Genomic DNA, 22357 nt, shown 5'->3' on the forward strand with positions numbered 1-22357 from the left:
TTCCTTCCTTCCTTCCTTCCTTCCTTCCTTCCTTCCTTCCTTCTGTCCTTTTCTCTCTCTCTCTCTTTCTTTTTTTCTCACCAAATCCCAATGGCAAGACAAAAGTCAGGATGACTGGCAATGGCCTGGGGATGCAGTAAATGACCTTGGCATCTTCCATGTCTGACTAAGCTGTAAGCACTCCACAGCACTTGCTCTGGCTGCCTTCAGGGCCATTAGAACAAATTGTTCTCATTTGCCCATTCTGCAGGGGAGGTCTTTATATGCTTGGGGTAGACATTCCCCTAACTCATTGACAGATTCGAGGACTGTTGATTATCCTCAACCTGCTTTAGCCCATCTGCCAAGATGATTTTATTGGGGGTGTAGCCTCTGCATACTGAGAGAAATGATATTTAATAACCAATTATAAGGGAGATTAATATTTTTCCCTGTCCTATTTCCTTGTTCATAACCCAGTCTTTGAAGAACATTATTGATCTCTACCAAAAATTTACCCCACCTAGACCATCTTATCTGGCTGAATTCTTGCCCATTGTGTTCTATTCAAGTTTGGGTGGGCATAAATTCTTTTGTTACATTGCCCAAAGCTGGGAGTGATTTAGAAGTAAATGACATGATCAAAGTCACATCCCTCAGCCCCTCATTAGACTAGATCCACCTCTTATTATAATATTCATTCTCTCTCATTACTTGTTAACTGAAGTTGATTACTACTCTCAGAAACACCTGTTCTTCCAAGGACATATAAACATTGAGTGGGCTCCCTGATACATCTTTGGCATTGGAGAGTGTCACTGATTCCTTTTATTAATAACATGCTAGCATTATTAAGATAATGATTAATTACCCAGAAAGCATGTTTCTTAAACTTTTTATACATCACAACATGCTACAGCTTCTTGGAGCCACAGGTGAGAGTTGGAATATAGGTGGACACCAAAGGTAGATGACCAGCCCTGAAAAGGCTCACATTAGAGATGCTAGTCCTCTCTTAACAGCCTAAAGAGTCAATCAAGGAAGAGTAAAAGGATTTCCATGTACTAGTAAGGGCTCATTTGAAATTATATCACATGAATTTGTAGTGGACACAGCACAGTTATGTGGCTTCCTCTAACTATGTTCAGCAACTCAGGGGCAGGAAGATTTGGGAGCTCATCACTACAAAGGATTGGCATGACATTAATAGTGGATGGACAATGGAATAAGGATTCAAGATTGAGGGTCATTGCAGTATTGAATTGAATAACTATAGGGTGGAAGATGAAAGGAGGAAAATGAGAGGGAAAACATGGTGAGGGACTTATAGAACAGGGAAGGATAGAGGTCTTGGTGAGGATGAAGAATAGTTGGAATGAGGCAGAGGAAAAAAAGATGGAAAGATAGGAGATTGTGATGAGAGAGGAGAATTCAGAATTCAAGATTGTGAAGGGGAGAGTTAGGGAGTAAGAACAGAAACAAAGGGGTGACTATGACCGTGAGTCATTATATTTTAATGGAAATGCAGATCATGAGATCATTGAACTAGGAGGCCAGGGTGTTCAAAGGGGCATCAGGGTGAAAACTGAAGTCCTCAAGGAAAGGGAAAGTATTAAAGTATTTCTCTGAACTCTGGAAATTAAAAGTGTGTAAGTCATCTAGGATGTTTATTAATAATGGAGTAAAGAGTTTCAGAGAACACAGTATAAGAGGAGAATGGAGAAGGGGCTGTCTGAGCTGGCTTCTTCTATAGTAGATGTTAACTATGAAACACAGGAATTGAGGGTTCAAGAATCAAAATTTGCTAGTTGTAGGACAGGGGGAGTGAAAATAATCAAAGTACTCATTTAGTCAGAGCAAGGATGGGAAGACTGGTAGGAAAGGTGGGTCATGTGACATGTTGGGCCACTTCACCTAGACAGTCTATGACAGGGGCCAGTACTTTACTCTTTTGTCCAGTTTTTAATATTTCATTTCCTATTGGACACTGGGCTTAGTGTTTGTTTTTGTGGATACTTTGAAAGAATAGAGTAGACAGTGAGTGGTTCTCTGTTATCACATAGACACAATAGTAAGCCTCCCATTATGGAGTAATCAGTACAACCTCAAGTGGTTAACTCAGGTACTTGAAAATCAGTCTCTCTGTTATAACTGATTGTAATGTATCAATTCTAATAATTCCTTCTGGGAGGCTTAAAACAGCTCAGTCCTACCTTATTCTGCCAGCTTTCTAGTTTTAGTAAATAGAAGGGCTTCAAACCCAAGCCAGAAAGCCAACATCCCATTAGTAATGCATATCCTGAGTCTCTTTTCTTCCACAGCCATGAGGAGAAACCTAGCTGTACTTTCTCTTTCTCCTTCTTGTCGTTTATTTATACCCTTCACCCTTCACCCATGGATACTTGAAGGCTTAAAACAGCACATACCATTTCACAAAGGACAAAACAAAGAACAAAGACAAAGAAAACATACAAAATTTAAAAAATAAGTCCTCAAATACACCACATCAAAAAGACCCCAATAATTCCCAGCTGTTTTCTTCCATTTTCATTCCTATCTGCCTTCTTCAATGTATGTCTCCCAGAGGAAAATGGGCCTTTGAAACAAAATGACTTTCAAGTGATCAGTTGTATTTGGGTCACAATACTACATCTGGTCCATAAGATCCTGGTTCACACTAGCTACATACGTTCCCCAAGGTGTGTAACCCACTAAATTAGAAACTGTAATAGTAAGGCTGTGATGTTGTTGAATCATTTTTAGTCGTGTCCAACTCTTTGTGACCCCATTTGGGGTTTTCTTGGCAGAGATACTGGAGTGGTTTACCATTTCTTTCTCTAGCTCATTTTACAGATGAGGAAACGGAGGCAAACAGGGTTAAATGACTTGCTCAATGTCACAAACTTAGTTAAGTGTCTAGGGCAAGATTTGAACTCAAGAAGATGAGTCTTCCAGAGTCCAGGTCTGGCATTCTATCCTCTGTGCCACTTAGCTATGTTGTGACTGCCCCCAGTTTCCTGATAGAGCAACTAAGGACCAATATAAACTGACTCACCCAAGAATGAGGGTATGGCAGAGACAAGTCTCAACACCCATTTCTCTTTCAATATGCCAAGGTGTACACACATTGGGGAGGAAGGAGGATTTCTCTGTTGGTATGAGCTGCTTTAAAGAACATGAGTTCAAATCCCACCTCTGACACTTGCTAGTTGTGTGACCATAGGCAAGACTGTCTGAGCCTGTTTCCTCATTTATGAAATAAGAATGGTAATATTTCCCAATCACTTTTTAATCAGGTCCTGCCACACTTGGGATTGTTTTAGCCTTAAATACCTCTGATCTAGTCCAGCTGGTACTTGACTAGGAATTCCAATAAACCATTTCTGAAGTGGTCATCCAGCTACTGAGTTCATCTCTGCCCCTCCGAAATTTCTACTTATTGCTCCTAATTCTACCCTCTGGAATTAAACAAAACAAGGCTAGTTGCTTTTCTGTGTGAAATTCCTTCTGATACTTGAAGACAGAAATCATGTCCACCCTAAGTTTTCCCTTAGCTGAACATCTCCACATCCTTCATCTCATCCCATCCATCATGGTATTTGGTGCACTCACAACCCTTTTCTCCCTTTGCATAGATTCCAGCTGGTCGCTGTCTTTCCTAAAATGTGTCAACTGAAATTGAATACTTCGAATATAGGCTAACCAAGGGGAAAAACAGCAAACGTCCCTCGCTTTTTCTGTACACTTTGATAAAGCAACGGGCCCACAAGCCTCCCTTTCAAAGAACTTTATTTGTCAAACTGCCCTGCGGATATCTTGGAAGGGCCGGGGACCAGGGGTGGGCCTCAGCAGCGGGTGTGATTTCTGCCACTGCTGCTGGGGTGAGGGTGGCAAGATGGCGGACGTTTGGCGGCAAAGAGAAATGCAGCGACCAGAGAGGCTGGTCTGGCTACCTTTATCTCGCATTTGGGTGATCATGAAGAGCTCCCCGGAAGTGTCCAGCATCAATCAGGAGGTGCTGGTGCTCACGGCTAAGGCCACGGAATTTTTTGTTCAGTATCTAGCCACCTATTCCTATAAACATGGCAGTGGAAAAGAGAAGAAAGCACTTATTTATAGTGACTTATCAAATACAGCAGAAGAGTCGGAAACCTTTCAATTTCTTGCAGATATATTACCCAAGAAGATTTTAGCTAGCAAATACCTGAAAATGCTTAAAGCAGAGAAGGGGGAAGGAGAGGAAGAAGATGAGGAGGAAGATGAAGATGAAGATGAGAGTGAGGAGGAAGAAGCTGAATCTTAAAAAATAAAATTCAACACTTTATAATTAACCTAAATTGTGCTACCAACCCTGCTTCTGCACTTGGTCCCCTTTCTCCTAAACTAAATACAGAGCTCTTAAATTTTATCCCTATAACTTTTCTATGACTCCCAATAGATCATATTATTTTTAGGAAGGAATTTTATATCCAATCTATCTGTCCATTTCAGCCTGAGAAGTAAAACAAAAACCTCCAATTTACATTTCATTTCAAGGTATCACTAAGCTGTATATTTATAAATATTCTAATATCTTGTCTTATTTGACATTGAACTTCTACATCCTTAAGGAAAACAAACATGAAATGCTTATCTTTTTCATTAATTGATATAGATTTAAGTTCTAGTGACAGTAAATGTAAATTAATATATGTATATTATGAAATTATTTCACTTGTGGACCATACTCATTTTCAGTTGAATATGTGGTTTATTTTCAGTTAAATATGTGGTACATACATATTAATTTCTGTATAGCAAGAATTTTTTATGGTTTGATAAAAGAGTGCTATATTTTTTTTTACTGTAAAAGATTTTTCAATTCTGTATTTTAAAAAAATGTACATAATTTTCCTCCAAATAAAAATGGTCCATAAATTGTGCCGTTACGAATCCCTTATAATTAGTCATTGGTATGTGCCTTATGTTACTCTAGGTTCTTGTATGTCGAATCCTTTTTAAGTTCAGGATTTTTTTTAAACAAAGTCTTGAAAGTCTGACAGTTTATCAAATGTCCATTTTTTTTTTCATTCAGGGAAATACTTCACTTTGCAAGGTATGGTGTTTTTTGGCCCCAGTCCCAGCTCTTTTGCTCCTTAAATATGTTGTGTTCCAAGACCTGTGATCCTTTAATGTCTCTACTGCTAGATCTTGTGTAATTCTAATTGTGGCACCATCATATTTAAATTGTTTTAATTTTGATGCTTTTACTATTATATCCCTGAATGGGGGTTTCAGAATTTGACTATGGTATCCCTTTTTCTTATTTATCTCCACCCACACTTTGTCCTCCCTAAGGTGCTATTTAATCTTTTTTATGAGCTACCCAATTATTAATAAGAATCCTAGACATATATTTTTTATTATATATATATATATATATATATATATAAACATTGTGCCCTTATGAATCCCTTATAATTAGTCTTTGGTATGTTTTACTCTATTAAGAGTTCAATTTTTCTTTCTGAAACTTTGATCTTTGCTACCTGACAACTCCCTGAGTTGATTCTCTGAAAATCATTTATAGGTGAGATGATGACTGATTTCTTCCCTCCATTTCCAACTTGCTATTTTTGGATGTCAAAATTTATCCTTCTGAATATTTTTCCTCTTTATGATGCTGAACTTGTAAGTGATCTTTTGATCTTTCTTCCTAAGAATCCTCACTTTATAAAAAATTTTTTGATTTTTGATTTATGTTTCCTTCTTAAGTAGTCTATGTCATAATCTTCTCTTGTTTGGCCTCTTGATGACTTTGAGTTGAGTTGTGGGAGAGCATGATAGTGGTTTGAAGGACACTTGCAGCTTTTTTCAGAGAGGCAAAGTTATTTTTTTTAAATTCTTTTCTGTTCCACTTCTTCTCACCCCTCTATTTAAAGATATATTTCACATCGACACAAAGAGCTTCCTGTTAGCAATATTATCATTACCTTCCTCTTACTTTCCTGCTAAAGACTAGACTCATCCCTTAATTTAAATCAAGGACCTATTTCTTTCCTATTATCCTTTCAGACACTGTAACTTAATTAAGGCTCTACTGGTGTATATTTATAGTTTATAGTCCAAAAGCTCACTGTGATCTTAATAGTAGCAAAGGCACAATTGTCCCTCTCCAGATCTGTCTTGGAGGTTTAGAGGAGGATCCCTGTCCCCATCTAAGAAAGCTTATTTTGTAGCTAACCTCTGATACATTAGGCAAACTGTGTGTGTAGATGCAAAATTAATATAGAGACTAAGGAGGGGAAGTTTATTTGTTTTGATGAAGTAACAAGGAAAGATACACCTTTATCTCAAAGTACGGTGTTATAGGACTTTCCAATATTCAATCAATTTCTTGTCTTTTCCTATTATAAGTAATTTTTTTTCCCCTCAGAAAATGAAGTTCCAGCTTTGCTGATTGGAACGATCCCTCTTCTCCATGAAAATACAGTTTAAATTCTTTCTCTGCCAGAAACTAACTATTCTCTCTCCATATGTAACAACCTCTCCAGGACTATTTCCTTATCTCCCACTACTAGAACTAGCTCAGGTTGGGTCCCCAGAGTAGAGTTGAAAACTTCTCCCATCAGTGTCCTAGAAACTACGTTGAAAGCCTGGGACTTATTACTATTGTACATGAGCTCCTCTCCATTGCTTCTCTCAATATTGATCAACCAGTTGAAATCAATTAGCTTAAAAAAATGAATTTATTAATGGGTATGGTAGGAATGATAGTCACCTCAAACTATGGGTTTCTTTCTTCCCTTGCACATATACAAGGTCCCTGGGGAGAGTGAGTTCATACTTAAAAGTACCATGTTCCTGAGGCACATGCATAGAGAACACATGGGGCCAAGGGGTTCCTAGTGAATTCTGGCTCTGGAAATCCTTTTCTCCCTTCAAGGAGTCCACACCAAGTTTGCTTTGGGGAGTGGTGTTGTAGACAGATGAATCACTCCAATGATCAATGGAAATGGCTCCTTCCAGGATATGGTTTCTTGACTTATAGGTCAATCCAATGTTGGGTTGAGTCAAATGGACTTTTCAGTTGCTTCACTGGGGCTTCGCCAAACTCAGTTGTTGCTGCCACCTGTTCTGGGACTTCTGTTGTTTGTGGTACCTCAAGTGGCTTTGATGAATTTCCCAGACTCATTTGTCTACTGGGCACTTGTATCTCAGAATATTTATTTACCTAAGATTGTGAGAGAAGAAACAACAGAAAGAGGGACACCATGTGCTCAGAGACACATGACAGGTGGGTGGTGGGAGATAGAGACTAATGTTGCCCCTCCCTCCACTAGCAACTCACAACAGTTTTCATTACTGAAAGCTTCCAGGAAAGAGAGCACAATCATTCACTTGAGATTTTTGTACGCATTCTTAGTTCCTACTCCTCACAAAATTAGAAAACTGTTTAACATCACGTTAGCAGCATACTATCCGCTCATGGTCAAAATTAAGTACATTAAGCCTCCAGGTACTGGATCAGAAACAGACAGGGACGAACTCTCTATAACTCATCAGGAAGAGCAAACCTACACATACCCTAAGGAGTGGGTCCTCACTGGTCATTCTTCCTATCACATTTTCCTTTAAGACAGCTCTCAAATCATAAGACTATGTAACTTAATTAAAAACTATATTTCAGTGACGCAAATAGTTAAGACTGTCTAAAGACTCACAGACTATTATAGCTAGAATGGCCCTTAATTCAATTCGGTTCAATAAACATTTATCAAGAACCTTCTGTAGGTAGGTACTGTACCAAGTACTAAAAATGTAATTAAGAAAGATAGTTTTTGCCCTCTGGGAGCTTACTATCCAAAAGGGGAAGACAATGCACAAAAGAAAGATAGAAAGGAAGGAAGCATCAGGGGGTACTTGGCTTGGGACATTGTGGTCCATAAAGTTCAAATCAAGCAGAGCTGCAGGTGGAATGTGGAGAGCTGTAGAGAACTAATCCAGTCTTGTTTTGCCTAAGGGAAAATTGAATCTCCAAGATTTAAAGTGACTGGCTCAGGGTCACATAGTAAATAAGTATCTAGGGTTGGATTTGAATGCACGCCTTTCTGGCTCCAGGTCTAGCACTGTGCTACCTCACTGCTCCTGTGAATCATAGTTTCCTACTAAGCCTGTTTGACTCAGTTTCCTCAATTGCAAAATGAGAGCAATAATAGCACTTACCTCCTAGGGTTGTTGTGAGGATCAAATAAGATAATTATAATGTATTTAGTTCACGGTCTGACACATAGTAAGAGCTACATAAATGTTAGCTATTATTATTATTTTATCTATTCACCCACTACACACAAATATGCACCCCCAAATATGATTTGGATTCTTTGTCATCCCTATTCTAAGATAAATCTGGGCTCTGCCAAGACCTGATCCCAGATTTTCTCCAAGGGAGAATCATAATCCCTGGAAATCATTTGATTAGGAATATCCAAGGACTGGGCTGCATATCTTTTTTTTTTAACCTAGACCTAGATGAATCTATCAGGTTAAAGGAGCTTGTTGTGTGGGCTGACCCAGAACCAACTGGTCTCCAGCAGTCAAACATCCATATGCAGGGGTGGCCAGGTGGCGCAGTGAGTAAGATCACCAGCCCCAGCGTTGGAAGACCTGGGATCAGTTCCAGCCTCGGATACTTTGCACCCACACAAAATAACTGGCTATGTAACCTTGAGCAAGTTACTTAACCCCAATTGCTTTTGAAAAAAAAAACCCCAACAAATATCCATACGCATTCTACAGCCTGAATTGTCCCATGGAGAGAACTTGTCACCAGTGCTTAAAATAATAATTATCCAGATTAGCAAGCATTTACTAAGTACCTAATATGTGCCAGATGTTAGGGTGCTGGAGACACAAAGGCAAAACTGAGAAGGTTTTTACCCTCAAGGAGCTTACATTCAGAGATTCAATGAATCTAATCTTATTTGTAGGGAGTATATTTCGGTTTGGAGGATTATATGAGCCCTTCCAAGTCCCTAGACAGGGGTTTCTTAACCTGGGATCTGCAAAGTCAGTGGATAGATTTCAAGGGGTCCGTGAACTTGGATGGGGAAAAAAAATCTTTATTTTCATTAACTTCTAACTGAAATCAAGTATTTCTTTCAATTATTTACAAACATAATTCTGAGAAGGGGTTCATAGATTTCACCAAATGGTATCCATGATGTACAAAAGATTAAGAACCTCTGGACTAGACTACCATTTAGTTAATTATCTTTTCTGCTTGTTTCTTTATCTATAAAATGTGAGTTATATTAGATGATCTCTAAGATTCTTTCCAGGGGGTGGCCAGGTAGCACAGTGAGTAAGAGCACTGGCTCCAGTGTTGGGATGACCTGGGGATCGAATCCGGGCTCAGACACTTAGCACCCACCCAGAAACACCTGGCTGTGTAACCTTGAGCAAGTTACTTAACCCCGATTGCTTACAAAAAAAAAGATTCTTTCCAGTTGTAAATCCATAATCCCATCATCCTATTGAGAATGCAAAATGAAGTGAAATGTTTATTTCTTCCTTACCTATAGAGAAAGCCCAAAGCTCTCTTTGCCTTCCGTTTCTCATAAGTTTCTATTCTGCATACACCATCGCCTGTCCCAACTCAAATATCAAGTATTGGTCAGTTTGGCCTCACTAACCCAAAATAGTTTAAACACACATTGGATGCTAGCCCTCATGCCAACAACTTCAGGCCCAGTGGAAGTGATCTTCAGTTCCTAAGAGGAATAGCTTGTGCTGTGAATGTTTATCCCGTTTTCATGGCAACCCTTGAAACAATTTCAATAATAAATATATCAAAATAAGTATCTCAATGGAAAAAAAATCTCTCATGCTGAAAAGATTATCCTGTTCTCCAGGGAAAAACTGAACAGAAGAGAGATTCAGAGTGTCAAGGTCAAATGTTAGAATTGTGCCTGTTAGTTCAGGGTATTATATGACTCCTATCTGGCTCTCTCAATAGTGAGAATTTTTCACATAACTTTCATATCATATTCATTTGTAAACTCTGAAACAAAAATCAATGTAAATCTTAATTTTTTTATATTTCAATTTGTAACCTTGGCTACTACTAATGCAGAACAGGAGTCAGAGAGTGGGAAGATACAGGAAGAATCAAATGTTGCTTTATGTAGGATTCCTTTTCTATTTGCTGTGATTCTTTTGTATACAGATTCCATCCTTTTGTGAGTAGGAATAAAATACCCATTCTATATCCAATTATTACTGTACATCGAGTGCCTACTTTTTTAGCTTCTCCCTCTCTCTGGAAAATTCTAAACTTGGAATAATGACGTTGACTCTGATTACTATTGTCCTTGGGACAGTGGGGTGGTGGTTTTAACAAGGCGAGGAAAATGAAAAAAGGAAGTGTAATATCCCTAATTAGGGGAAGGCTCCCCTATGCAGCCACACCATAATTGCACAGCTGGGTACAGGACAGAGTACCCCAGTGTCTGTATTCCCAGCAGTACTTTCTCTAAGATTGATATATAGCTTGTTGTACCAATTAGAATGTATACTCCTTGAGGACAGGTCCTGTTTTTTGCTTTTTCTTTTCATCCCTAGGACCTAGCAGGGTGTCTTCCATCTAGTTAAAAATGCTTGTAGACTGCTTGCTTGCTAGCTTGTTGCTCCTTTCCTGGGAAGATTATTTCTTAGAATTGTAAATTATGGGGGTATGATGGGGTTGGACTGGAAAAAGGAGTGTATAGTTTAGACTATAGTTGCAAACTTAAACAAAACAAAACTCTAGTATTATAAGCTTATAATTGGAAGTAATTTCTAATCCCCACATGAATAAATGAATTAATGAAATTAATGAAACATGCATATATATGTATATATACACACATGCACATATAATGTACATACATAATACACACATAACATATACATGTCATACATACGTACAAAAAGACATAGTCTCTACCCTCAAGGAGCTTGATTACTAATGGGGGAGCCAACATATAGGGAAGTAGTGGCCAAGGAAAGGAATCATGGTCTGAAAAATCACCAAGATGGTGAGAGGAACAATAGGGCAGTCACTTTACAAATGCTTTCCAGAGGCAATGGTAGTGTGAATTTGCTTATTCTACTTCTTGTCAAGGGCCAGGAAGGGGGAGGGGCAAGGGAGGTGGCAGGAAGGAAAATGACCAGGGTGAAGGTGATACTACATGATTCCAGGGGATACGGAGCTGAGTGGCTGAACTCCTTCCAGGCTTGACCTCTCATGGTCTGCTTTGGAAAGTTAGAACAGCAATAGCAGTAGCAACTTATGAAACACAAAACATGTTTACAAAATCCCTTGTGATTATATTGTGCCTCTGTTTGAAGACCTCCAGAAACAGGGAATTCACTACTCTATACATCCATTTTTTGTCTATTCCACTTTTTGAGAACTCCAATTGTTAAGATGTTTTTATTTTGATCTAAAATCTCTCTCCCTATAACTTCTACTCATTAGTCTTGGTTTGCCTTTGGAGTTAACCAGCATAAATGCAACCTCTCTTTGCTTCGATGGTTCAACATTGCCCCCATTACCCTATGCGTTTTATCTAGTTATTTGCATATTACTTCATGCTTTTCTGAATCAGAGTGTCTCATCTAATTTGAGAATCATTTATCCTTTATTTGAAAGCAATTACATTTTAAGGCATAAAAATGATTGTATAAATAAACTCTTGAGTGGTTGGTTATACAGTTTGTAAAATTTTCCAGGCCTCTGATTTTTTTCCTTTTATGTTTATTTCAATGCTTAGCATTTCAATGTTTAGTAAATGCCTTGCTCTTCATTTTACATCACTAACTACCTTCACCACTATCTCCTACACACCTGTTTTACAGGAAGGGGTGAGCCTTTTCCTTGCCAAAGCAAACCCTTCAAGATGCACAAGGGATTCTATTTCATCCCACCTTCTCTGGTGGATTGGTCACTGTCATTCCTACTCTGCCACTTATTTCTATTCTCTCCCTGTCTACTGGCTGCATACCTACTGTCTACAAACATGCCCATGTCTTCCCCATGCAAAAAAAAAATCCTTATTTGATCTATTTGTCTCTGTTAGCTTCAATCCTGTATCTCTTTCCCTTTTTCTGGCTAAATTCCTAGAGAAAACTATCTATAATAGATGTCTCACCTTCCTTTTCCTCTTGCTCCCTTTTTAACTTTTTACAGCATGGCTCATCATTCAACTGAAACCACCCTCTCTACAGTTACCTCTGTTCTCTTAATCACCAAATTTAATTGCCTTTCTCGATCCTCATCATTGACCCCTCTGCAGCCTTGAAACTGCTGATCACCCTCTTTTCCTTGATATTCTCTTCTCTTTAGTCATTCTTGACTGTGCTCTTTCATATTTCTCCTCCTAGCCATTTGAGCACACCTTCTCTGCCTCCACACAGGGCCAGCTAGTTTTCAAATTGCATAGAGCACCAGATCTGGAGTCAATAAGATCTGAGTTCAAATTTGACCTCAGACACTTACTAGCTCTATTGCCTTGGCAAAATTGCTTAACCTCTGTCTCAGTTTCCTCATCTGTAAGATGGGAATAATAATAGCACCCTGCCTCACAGAGTTGTCTTGAAGATCAAATGAACCAACTCAGGTAACATATGCAGCTAACTTATGTAAAATCTTTTGAAAACCTTAAAATGCTCCATAAATTTAGATATTATTATTCTGTATCCTTGTCTCATGTTTCTGGAGTTCTTGTGGGCTCTTGGCCTTTGGTATCCCTCATAGCCACAGGTGGTGTATGAATTCCTAGGAGGACATTGAAGTCTTTTCTAGCCTTTGATCTGTATAGAATCTACACATATTTATATAGAATCTACAATTCTATGACACTTTATTGGCAATGCGATTTGCCATTGCCTAGGTGCCAGAGTTGGGTTGAGGTTATGCAGAAACCTCTTGGGATTTTCTAATATGAGAACATTTTTAACAGAATCACAGAATTTAAGAATCGGAAGGAACTTCAATGGCCATTTGGACTGACCAAGCCTTGAGGGAATTCCTACTTTACTATGCCCAACAGCTGGTTGTGTTGGCTGTTGTCCTTTATTCTAGAAGAAGACCAAAATGACATCATTACGCTAACGTCAAGTTTCAATGTGTCCAACTGCGGTTGATCAGACCAATATGAGCTCGGAATGTTCTTCCATGGCTTAGGCACAAATAGCCGTGTGAACATTTGGGGTGGATACTCTGAATTTTCGAATCCTGTGTTTGCTTTGAGCTGTTTCAACTGCTTTCCTCATAGAGCACAGCATCTTCTCTAACATGTGCTTGAAGATCTCTGAGGAGGGCAATCAATTGCCTCTGGAGTCAGTCCATCCCATGCTAGGACACTTCTGATTTCTAGGAAGTTTTTCCTGACTTCAGTCAAGCTAAAATTGTTCTCTTTGTAACTTTCCCCTATCACTCCTGGTCCTTCTTACCTTCTGGGAGCAACTGAGCAAGTAGAATTTATCCTTCACCTGATTGCTCTTCATCAATGGCAGCTATAAAGTGCACAGGACTTTGGCTCATAAAGACTTCTTGTCTCAGACACGGGAATGACCCTGGGCAAGTCACTTGATCTAGCATAGTCTTAGTATCCTCACCTGAAAGGTGGGTAAAATAATACTACCTATCTCATAGGGTTGTTGTGAGGATAAAATGAGAGCATGTGTGTAAAGTGTTTTGCAAACTTTAAAGCACTAATTAAGTGATAGTTGTTAATAATACTATTTATTAGTAGTTAATTATATAGTAATTAATAGTTAATAACACTTGAAGACTTATCTCAAAGGGTGGATGAAATTTGTGATCTAAATAAATTAGCAGTTATATGTTATTGTCACAACCTCATAACCCATGTCATCTCAGACCTCATTGAGTTGAATGATACTGTTTTAGTGATGCTTTAGAAATCACTGCAGGTGGAAATGATTCATTTGGAGGACCTGTGATAATATTGTTGTTAGATGATTTACGTGTGACATCAGTCTGGTACAGAATGATATAATGCCTCCATTGCCTTTATTTGTAACTACCACCCTTATGAGAAGCACAAAGGACAACATTGAAGAAAGCAAAGGAAACTCTCTCAGAAGAAAGACTCAACAATAGTCAGGATCACAGAATTTCACAGTTCAAAAGGGCTTCCAACACCATCTACCTGTACCTGCACAGAAGGTGCTTAATAAATGCTTCTTAGCTGACTTTCCAACATTGCCAAAAAGTGGCCATCCATTCTTTGGTCGATGACTGCTAGCAATGTCATGTTCCTATTGTGAGAGGAATAACCTGGAGTCAGGAAGACTTTCTGTGTCAGGCACTTCTTTAGTTGTGTGACACTGGGCAGGTAATTGTGATAAATATATAACAGCAAGAAACAGAATTATTCTGGAATTACAGAAATTCCCAAATGGAGATTAAATACTGCAATATGACCTTGGACCATGCCACCTGTCACAAAAGGTTAAGATATTTATCCAAGAGATCAACACCTTTAAATAGCCTGGGAAGTAGCTTGATTTAAATCCATATACAAACCTATGGGCTAAAATCATAGCTAGATTTGTGATTATAGCAAGTCACTGCACACTAAAAGTGTTTTTTTTTTTTTAAAGATATATAACATTGTAAGGTTGATTGTCTTTAGACACATTTAATTGTTTTACTTTGTCCCAGTTAATTAGCATCCCAGGAGCATTGATCTTGTCCTGGGAAAGAAAGGGCTAATATCTGAAGTAATATATCAATTGATTTCAGTGATTCTTCCATTTTTAATTTATCAGTTCTATTGCAGCAAACTGGAGAAAGAGATTCTGAAAGATTCAAGGCTTTGTTCTTTGAGCATAATTTCTTTTGGAAGATATTTGCCTGCTGGGCACATGCTTTAGCAAGTGTGAGGGGAGTATGACTAATTTAGTTTGAAATCTTCTTGGTTTAGAGGATGGTTTCTAACTTAATTGTTTTGTTAATTCCAGGGGAAGAACCATTTGCTGTTCCTCTCATTAGTGTAGTCTAGGCAAATAAATATGTAAATAAACTCAAATGCAAGCCAAGGCTAGCATTCCGAAAAAGATGAAAAAAAAAAAAGAGTAAATGAAGCTTTGAGAAAGAGAGAGATTGTTTTACCACTAAAAAAATGTTCACTTGTAGATACAGGAGTACACAGACTCTGGGAGAAGCTGTTGTATCTCCCATTTTAGCAATATTTCAAATAGCTTGAGGGAAAACTTGCCCTTTTTTTCTTTTCTGACATTGCCTGCAAGTCATAACCTATCAGTCTTCTGACTCATCACACAAACTGACACAAAGCCTAGCGAAAACTACCAGGAACCAAAAGTCAACCTTCAGCCCTGTCAATTTCTTCTCCATCAGGTTCTGCTAATTAAGTCAAATGTATTCTCAAAGAAGCCATAGAAAATCATGTTAATGGATGGGCTTTCTCTGCTGCTCAGGGGAAATGTGTAAATGAACTCCATTTTAGGAAAAAAGGAGAGAAGATACATGATAGTTGGTTAACAACATCATTAAAATATTCACAAACTCCATCCATCATGTCCTTTCCCTGAAAAGCAATTTGTAGATCTCCTTTAGCCTTTACTTTAGCATTGGCATTTTCTACATAAGTAGTTCCTCAAATCTACCGTATTCTTAATTGCCTTAATTTTTTTAAAGCTCTGGTATCTCATTTTAAATATCTTGGTCACTATCTCACCTGCTTTTGCTTTGTTCCAAATGGCAGAAGTTTTGACATATGCCCCTATCTCTAGCTCAGAACTCAATTCCTCTGGTTAGACTTTGTTGTATATCTTGTGATGTCCATTATATTACACCCTACTGAACTGAATTGTTCATTGTCCCTGACATAAACTCCCCCTTATTAATGATCATCTCATTTAGTCACTCACCAGGATAGCAGGTGATGATTCAATGCAGACATCTTGCCATTTCTTTATTTCTAGAGACCACTAAAGGCCCCCCACTTAATCAATTCAGTTTGGGACTCTATCTTGGGACTGATTAGTGGATTAGTGAGTGAAAACTAGCTTAATCCAGTATTTCTAGCTGGCTCACAACCTTGATCCAGACACTGTTCATACATTTACCAGGGCCTATGGAGCACAGTCAGCCATCTTATCATTACCCTGATCCATATACATTATTTATCATGCCCCTCCCCTGAACCCCACTTCTTTTGTTTTCCCTCCTGCAACAATAACCAAATGTGTCTGATTCTTTGTATTTGCTTAGTCTCTAGTAAAACTCCTTTCTTTGTCTATAACTCAATCTAATGTTGATAGTTAATATCAATAGCTCCTATTTATATAGTGCTTTAAAGTTTACAAAATACTTTGCATTTTTATCTCATTTGATCCTCAGGGATGTAGAGCTGGTACATGTCTGAGGCAGGATTTGAACAGAAGTCTTCCTAACTCCAAGTCTGGCAATCTATTTTCTGTGCCATGTAGTTCCCTATATGTGTTTTCTGTCCTATCAGAATGTAAGCCCACTGAGGGCAGGGATTACCTTACTTTTACGTTTTCAGGGCCTAGCACAGTGTCCAACACATAGCAGTTACCTAACAAATGCTCTTTGACTGATTGCTTGAAGAAAAGATTATAATTCTGGTTTTGTTGCTAACCAGCAGTGGGAACCTTTTTATGTCCCATCATATTCATCCATAAAATGAAGGATGGGCTCACTAGCATCTAAGGTTCCTTACCATATGATTCTGTATGTGAAAGGCATTACGTAGGTAGTGCCACATGTGAGGGGTGAGGGTGTTCAAGGCATTGTTGGTGTTTCCTGTTTGAGAAAGTTTTCCTTTCCTATTTGGGCACTGGAGGAGGAAAGAAAGATGGGTGAACACTAATTCCCAGGTGCTTCTAGGAGATTTTCTGGATCTCTGTCTCCTAGTGGCTTGATCCAAGTTTCTAACAACTCCCTCTAGGATTTAAAAGATAAAAGCATTGTTTTGTATTTCATAAATTTATCATATAGAATCCTAGCTCTAGAAGTGGAAGCAGATCAAGAGGCCATGGAGTCCAAAGTCTTCATTTTACAACTGAAGAAACCAAGGTCCAGGGAGTTACTTAGTGACTTGCCTAAATTCACACAAGTAGTAAGTACTAGAGATAGGGTTTGGACCCAAGCCATGATTCCAGGCACTCTTTCATTTGTAAGATGTATCTACAGATGGATTCTTGCCTCCATTTCCTATCAAGATTCTTGTCTTCTCTACTTCCTGTGACCCGAAAGAAAAGCACAATATAAGTGTCAAGTAAATTAAATATAAACTAAATAATTAAAACAAATAATTATATTTAAATAAAATAAATAATTTAATATAAATTAAATAAATAATATGATTAAAGAAATTTAAATTAAAATAAAAGCTAAGAGCTAATAAAAAACACCAGATAGAAGATAGAGTTTCTTGTGTAGAAGCTATTGGATTTCCAATTCACATTTCTCATTCTCATGGCCTGTAGTTTATATCTGGTGGGCATACTACGTATGAGGACCAGAAATGCCGGGAATTGGAAGGAATTAACTAAAACTGTCAAGTTACTTAATATTGTCAAAATGTTTTTATTTATAAATGGGGCGGCGTATGGAGATGTCTGAGGGTACCACTGGTAATCTTTGGGGCCCAGATTTTTCCTGGAGATTGGGCAGGGAATGGTGTGTCTAGAGAGGTCAGGATGTTACTTAGGGGTAGAGAAGACTGTCCTGTGCTGAAGACCTCAGGGAACATTCATTCTCTTGCAAAAAGTAATGAAATGAGTTTCAAGTTCTAAATTTGCTAGAAACAACAGCTTTTTAAGAGTTGTTTTTAAAAATCATTGTTGGTGCTTAGTACTCCCCTCATCCATTGCAGAGTTACTCTGGTGTCTCTTGAAGGCATGGAAATTACCCCATGTTCTTGTAGATGATTCAATTTGAGCACAGACCTTAGTAGATGTCACCAAATGGGGAAGGTTTGTAGTATGGACCCAGCATTAGATCAATGTCCATTATCTAGATGAGGTCTAGTCTAAAAAAAGACAAAGGGGCTTGTTACTAGAAAGATGGCTATCGATTAATGATTTTATTTTAATTTTTTTATTTTGCTGTGACAAACTATGAAATGGGCAAAACTATCTAATGGGCTTCAGGCCTCCTTCAGTTTCTGAAAGAATGGTGTCAAGGTATTGGAAAATGGAGCAGGTCCTTCCCGACCCCATCCATTGATTAATTTAAGACATATGTTAAGCGGTAGTTTTCTGGGATGAATTTTCTGACATTTTTGTAAGTTTCCCCAATCCCATAGAGATAAGAGTGATTAAGGGTATTGAATTAAGTAAAATCGTCTTATGGCTCTTTACCAAAAGGGCACAATATAAATAGTGAGATCTCTATTAGATAAACAGAGGCTGTTGAAGATTGCCTGGATAGATTTTGCTTGTGTAAGAACATTTTATCTGGATTACTTTGATGTGCTTGTGATCTCATCAGTATGACCACTCCCTCCATTGGTATAAATCTCATTCCATCAATACCTTCTCATTTTATGTGATTTTTGATACTTTTCCAGGCAACTGATGACATAGGCTCTGGGCCTGGAGTCAGAAAGACCTGAGTTCAAATATTGACTCAGAAACTTACTAGATGTGTGACTTGGGCAAGTCATTTAACCTCTATCTGCCTCAGTTTCTCAACTATAAAATGAGGATAATAATAGTACCTATCTCTAAGAGTTGTGGGGACCAAATGCAATAAGATTTGTAAAGCCCTTAGTTCAGTGCCTGCAACTTAGTAGGTACTTAAAAAATGCATGTTCTGCTTCCTTCCTTCCTTCCTTCCTTCCTTCCTTCCTTCCTTCCTTCCTTCCTCCCTTCCAAAAACTCTCCATAAAGGAACAACCAACATTCTGGAGTCATTTGAGTTCAAAGCTTTAGACATTCTTAACTCTTTCCCCCTCCATATCAATTAGTTGCCAAGTCCTATCGATTCTATCTCCATAAAATATCTTGATTCTGACCTCTTCCACCCACTCACATGGCCATCTCTGTAGTTCAGGCCCTTATCAGATTTTGCCTAGACTGCTGTAATATCCTTCTAATTGATTTATTTGACTCCAGTCTCTCCCTTCTCTAATAGTCATTAAAATGGGTGTTTTTTAAGAGCTATGACTTTTGCACTTTTCCTTGGAGAAATATCCATTTAAAAAAAAATATCAGGCTTCATGACTGTGGAAAAAAAATGAAGAGGTGATTATTTAATTCAACTTGATTGCCCAAAGCTTTGCTTGTTATGTGTGTGTCATGTGTATGTGGTTGCTTAAGTTCCCTGTCTCTGTTTACTAATTCTTGTGCTATTATGATCACATGTGGGTCCTACTCAGCTTTCTTAAATGGATGCCTACTGGACCATGAGATCATATGTACTCTGTTCAGTTCCTTGGTTAAAGGCCTAAAGTTTCTGCTAATGACTGACACACAAATTGGGTATAGGCCTGGAAATGGACATTTATAATAGGATTGCATAAGCTATTATGTACTAAATAAAGCAGTTGTATTTTCAATTCCCCAAGCATTCTGTGAATTAAGAAAAGAAATATTATAGAATAATAGGATCATAGATTTAGAACTTGATGAGACTTTAAAGGTCATGTAGTTCAATTCCCTAATTTTACAGTGGATAAAACCAAGACTCCAGAAGGTTAAATTACTTGCTCAAGATCACACAGGTAGCAAACATCAGATGGAACTGGTATAGTTTACATTAATTATGCAACTTTGTAGAAAAAAGGGAAAAATACAAATTCTTGAATGGACTAAGCAAATACAAAGACAAACATCTATTTCTCTCTTCTCTCTTCTCTCTCTCTCTCTCTCTCTTTCTCTCTCTCTTTCTGATTCTTATATACCTATCTACCTGCCTGTTCATTTATTTTATCTATCAATCTATCTGTTTATTTATTTAGGTTCTTGTACTAGCCAAATACAAAGGTAAATAAAATTTTTATATTTCCAAAGTTTTTAACAACCTTAAACTTCATTTTAACAATAGTAGGGTGAGAAGTAGAATTGAACTTGAAGGAGGCAAGAGAGAAAGAGAAAGTGGTACTCCTTAAACTTGGAATCAGCCACACCTGTACTTTGGGGAAGGTTAAAAAGCACTGGGGAAAAGACAGGAGTGTTGTTAATAGATACATTTAAGGGGAACAGGAATGGCCTTTTCCCTTGGAACCATAATATAACCAAAATATCATGTATAAACCCAAAGGAATGAGAGTATAGCAGGACCTTTGACATAAGAAGTCTGTACAGGTTTGGAGTCCTGGAGTTTCCAAGTGCCTTCTTTATGTCTGTGTCTGGGTGGCCTTCTTCAGTGTCTTTTATACAAGGGTGTCCCTTTGGGGGAGAGGGGTTGAATTGTTATCTTGTTTGAGTTTTCCTTCACTAATGATTGTGTGTCTATATCTACACTGGCAAATAGCTCAGGGATTTGGGCACTTAAAAGACCAAGAGAGAATTGGTAGATGATCTGAGTGTCATTGTATTCCTGCCTTCCTGACAGTATCTTTGAAAGCCAATTCTCTTTTTCACAGGGTTATCCTCTGACAGGGCTGGAGACTATTACTTTATTAGAATCATCTATAAGCAAAATCACCTCTTTTCTATACAAGGTTAAACAAAGTATATTAGTGCTATACCTTTTATCTTCTTTCAAGATAAAAATAATCTACATACCATACAAAAAGAGAAGGGAGAACACATCTGTCTTGCTTCCTTAAACTCTAAAGCCCTGAGGAACAAAAACCATGTCTTTGGGGTAGGCCATACAAGAAATTTTAGCTGCTCAGTAAATACTTTTAAGAACAGTATCATCTGTCTCCTCCTTGTAGTGGGTCATTGAACTTAATGACAGAAATGATGAGTTCCTTTTAATTCTATAATTTTACACTATATATGCATATATATGTATATATATATATGTATGTATCCATATCCCTGTTTCTTTAAGGATCAGTGAATGTTCTGTGAGATATCAACCATCAGTAGCAAATTACTCAGTCTTTGAGTAAACTGTCTGTTCATTCCCACTATATCAGGGGAATAGCCATATTGATAGCCTAGTTAGTTAAGGTTGGTCTGCTGGAAACTATGTCTTTTATGCCTATATTTCTCTTTCTTCCCCTGGCTATTAACTTCTCATTCAGGTATAGGGTAAATTGCCCTTTTAGATATGCAATTTGATGGAGATGATTAATTGCTTGCAGGTGAATATATTTATAGATTCTAGTTCTCTTTCTCTCTCTCTATTTCACACACACACAGATCAAGATAATTGCTAGACAATTTTGGAAAGCGTAGCTTCCACCATGTGCTTGGTATTTTGCCTAATGAATATAGAATCCATTGAAACTTTCCTCAAAGTAACATCAGGACAATTAGAGGGTTTTGTGTTCCATTCCAGATATCACATTTTAGCTAGAATATAGGTAAACTGGAGTGGGCCCAGAAAAGGGTAACTGGAATGGTGAGATGTTTGGAGACCGTAACATCTGAAGGCTGGTTAAAGGAAATGAAGTCACTTATCCTAGGGAGAAGACATAGCAGGGTTACAATAGCTGTCTTCAACCTTTTGAAAAGTCAGCAGGTAAAAGAGGGATCAGACTGATTCTGATGGCAAAAAATTGGGACAATGGGTAAAGTTGCAGAGAGGCAGATTTAGCCTTAATACTAGGAAAAAAAAAACAGACCCTACTTGTAGAATGCAAAAGAGAAATGGGCTTTCTTAGGAGGTAGTGTATTTTCTAAAACTGAAGGTCTTCAAATAGAAACTGCATGGCTACTCATCAGGGATGTTGTAGATGGAATTCCTGTTCAGATATGAGCTGCAATCATATGAGTACAAATGAGATTCATTCCAGCCTGGAGATTCTGATTCTGTCTATGCATTCTATATGGCTTTGAATTTTTGTGTGTGTGTTGTTCAATTTTCAGTTTTGTCTAACTCTTCATGACCCCATTTGGAGTTTTCTCGGTAGAGATATTGGAGTGATTTGCCATTTCTTTCTTCAGCTCATTTTACAGTTGAGGAAACTGAGGCAAACAGGGTGAAGTGACTTGCCAAGGGTAACACAGCTAGTAAGTGTCTGGGGCCAGATTTAAGTTTAGGTTTTCCTGATTCCAGGCCTGGCACTCTATCTGCTGACTTTACCCAACATTTTAAGGTTAGAGAGTCAATAAACTTTTCCATGGAGAAAACAGTCGCAGGAAGAAAAAGAGATTAATACTTCCAACTATAAATTCCCCAACATTTTTCAAAGGTAAGCATTATTAGATTCAATAG

The 22357-nt window shown here is 38.0% G+C and overlaps 1 pseudogene; it reads left to right on the forward strand.

Annotated features, from left to right (window-relative positions):
• Window positions 1-3874: 3874 nt before the first annotated feature.
• On the forward strand, window positions 3875-4812 carry LOC138148903 (chromatin accessibility complex protein 1 pseudogene; annotated as a pseudogene).
• The last annotated feature ends 17545 nt before the right edge of the window (window positions 4813-22357 follow it).

The sequence above is a fragment of the Petaurus breviceps genome, unplaced genomic scaffold (assembly GCF_028583685.1).
Source record: "Petaurus breviceps papuanus isolate PSGF00001 unplaced genomic scaffold, PetGlider_PUasm1.0 90842, whole genome shotgun sequence".
NCBI lineage: Eukaryota > Metazoa > Chordata > Mammalia > Diprotodontia > Petauridae > Petaurus > Petaurus breviceps.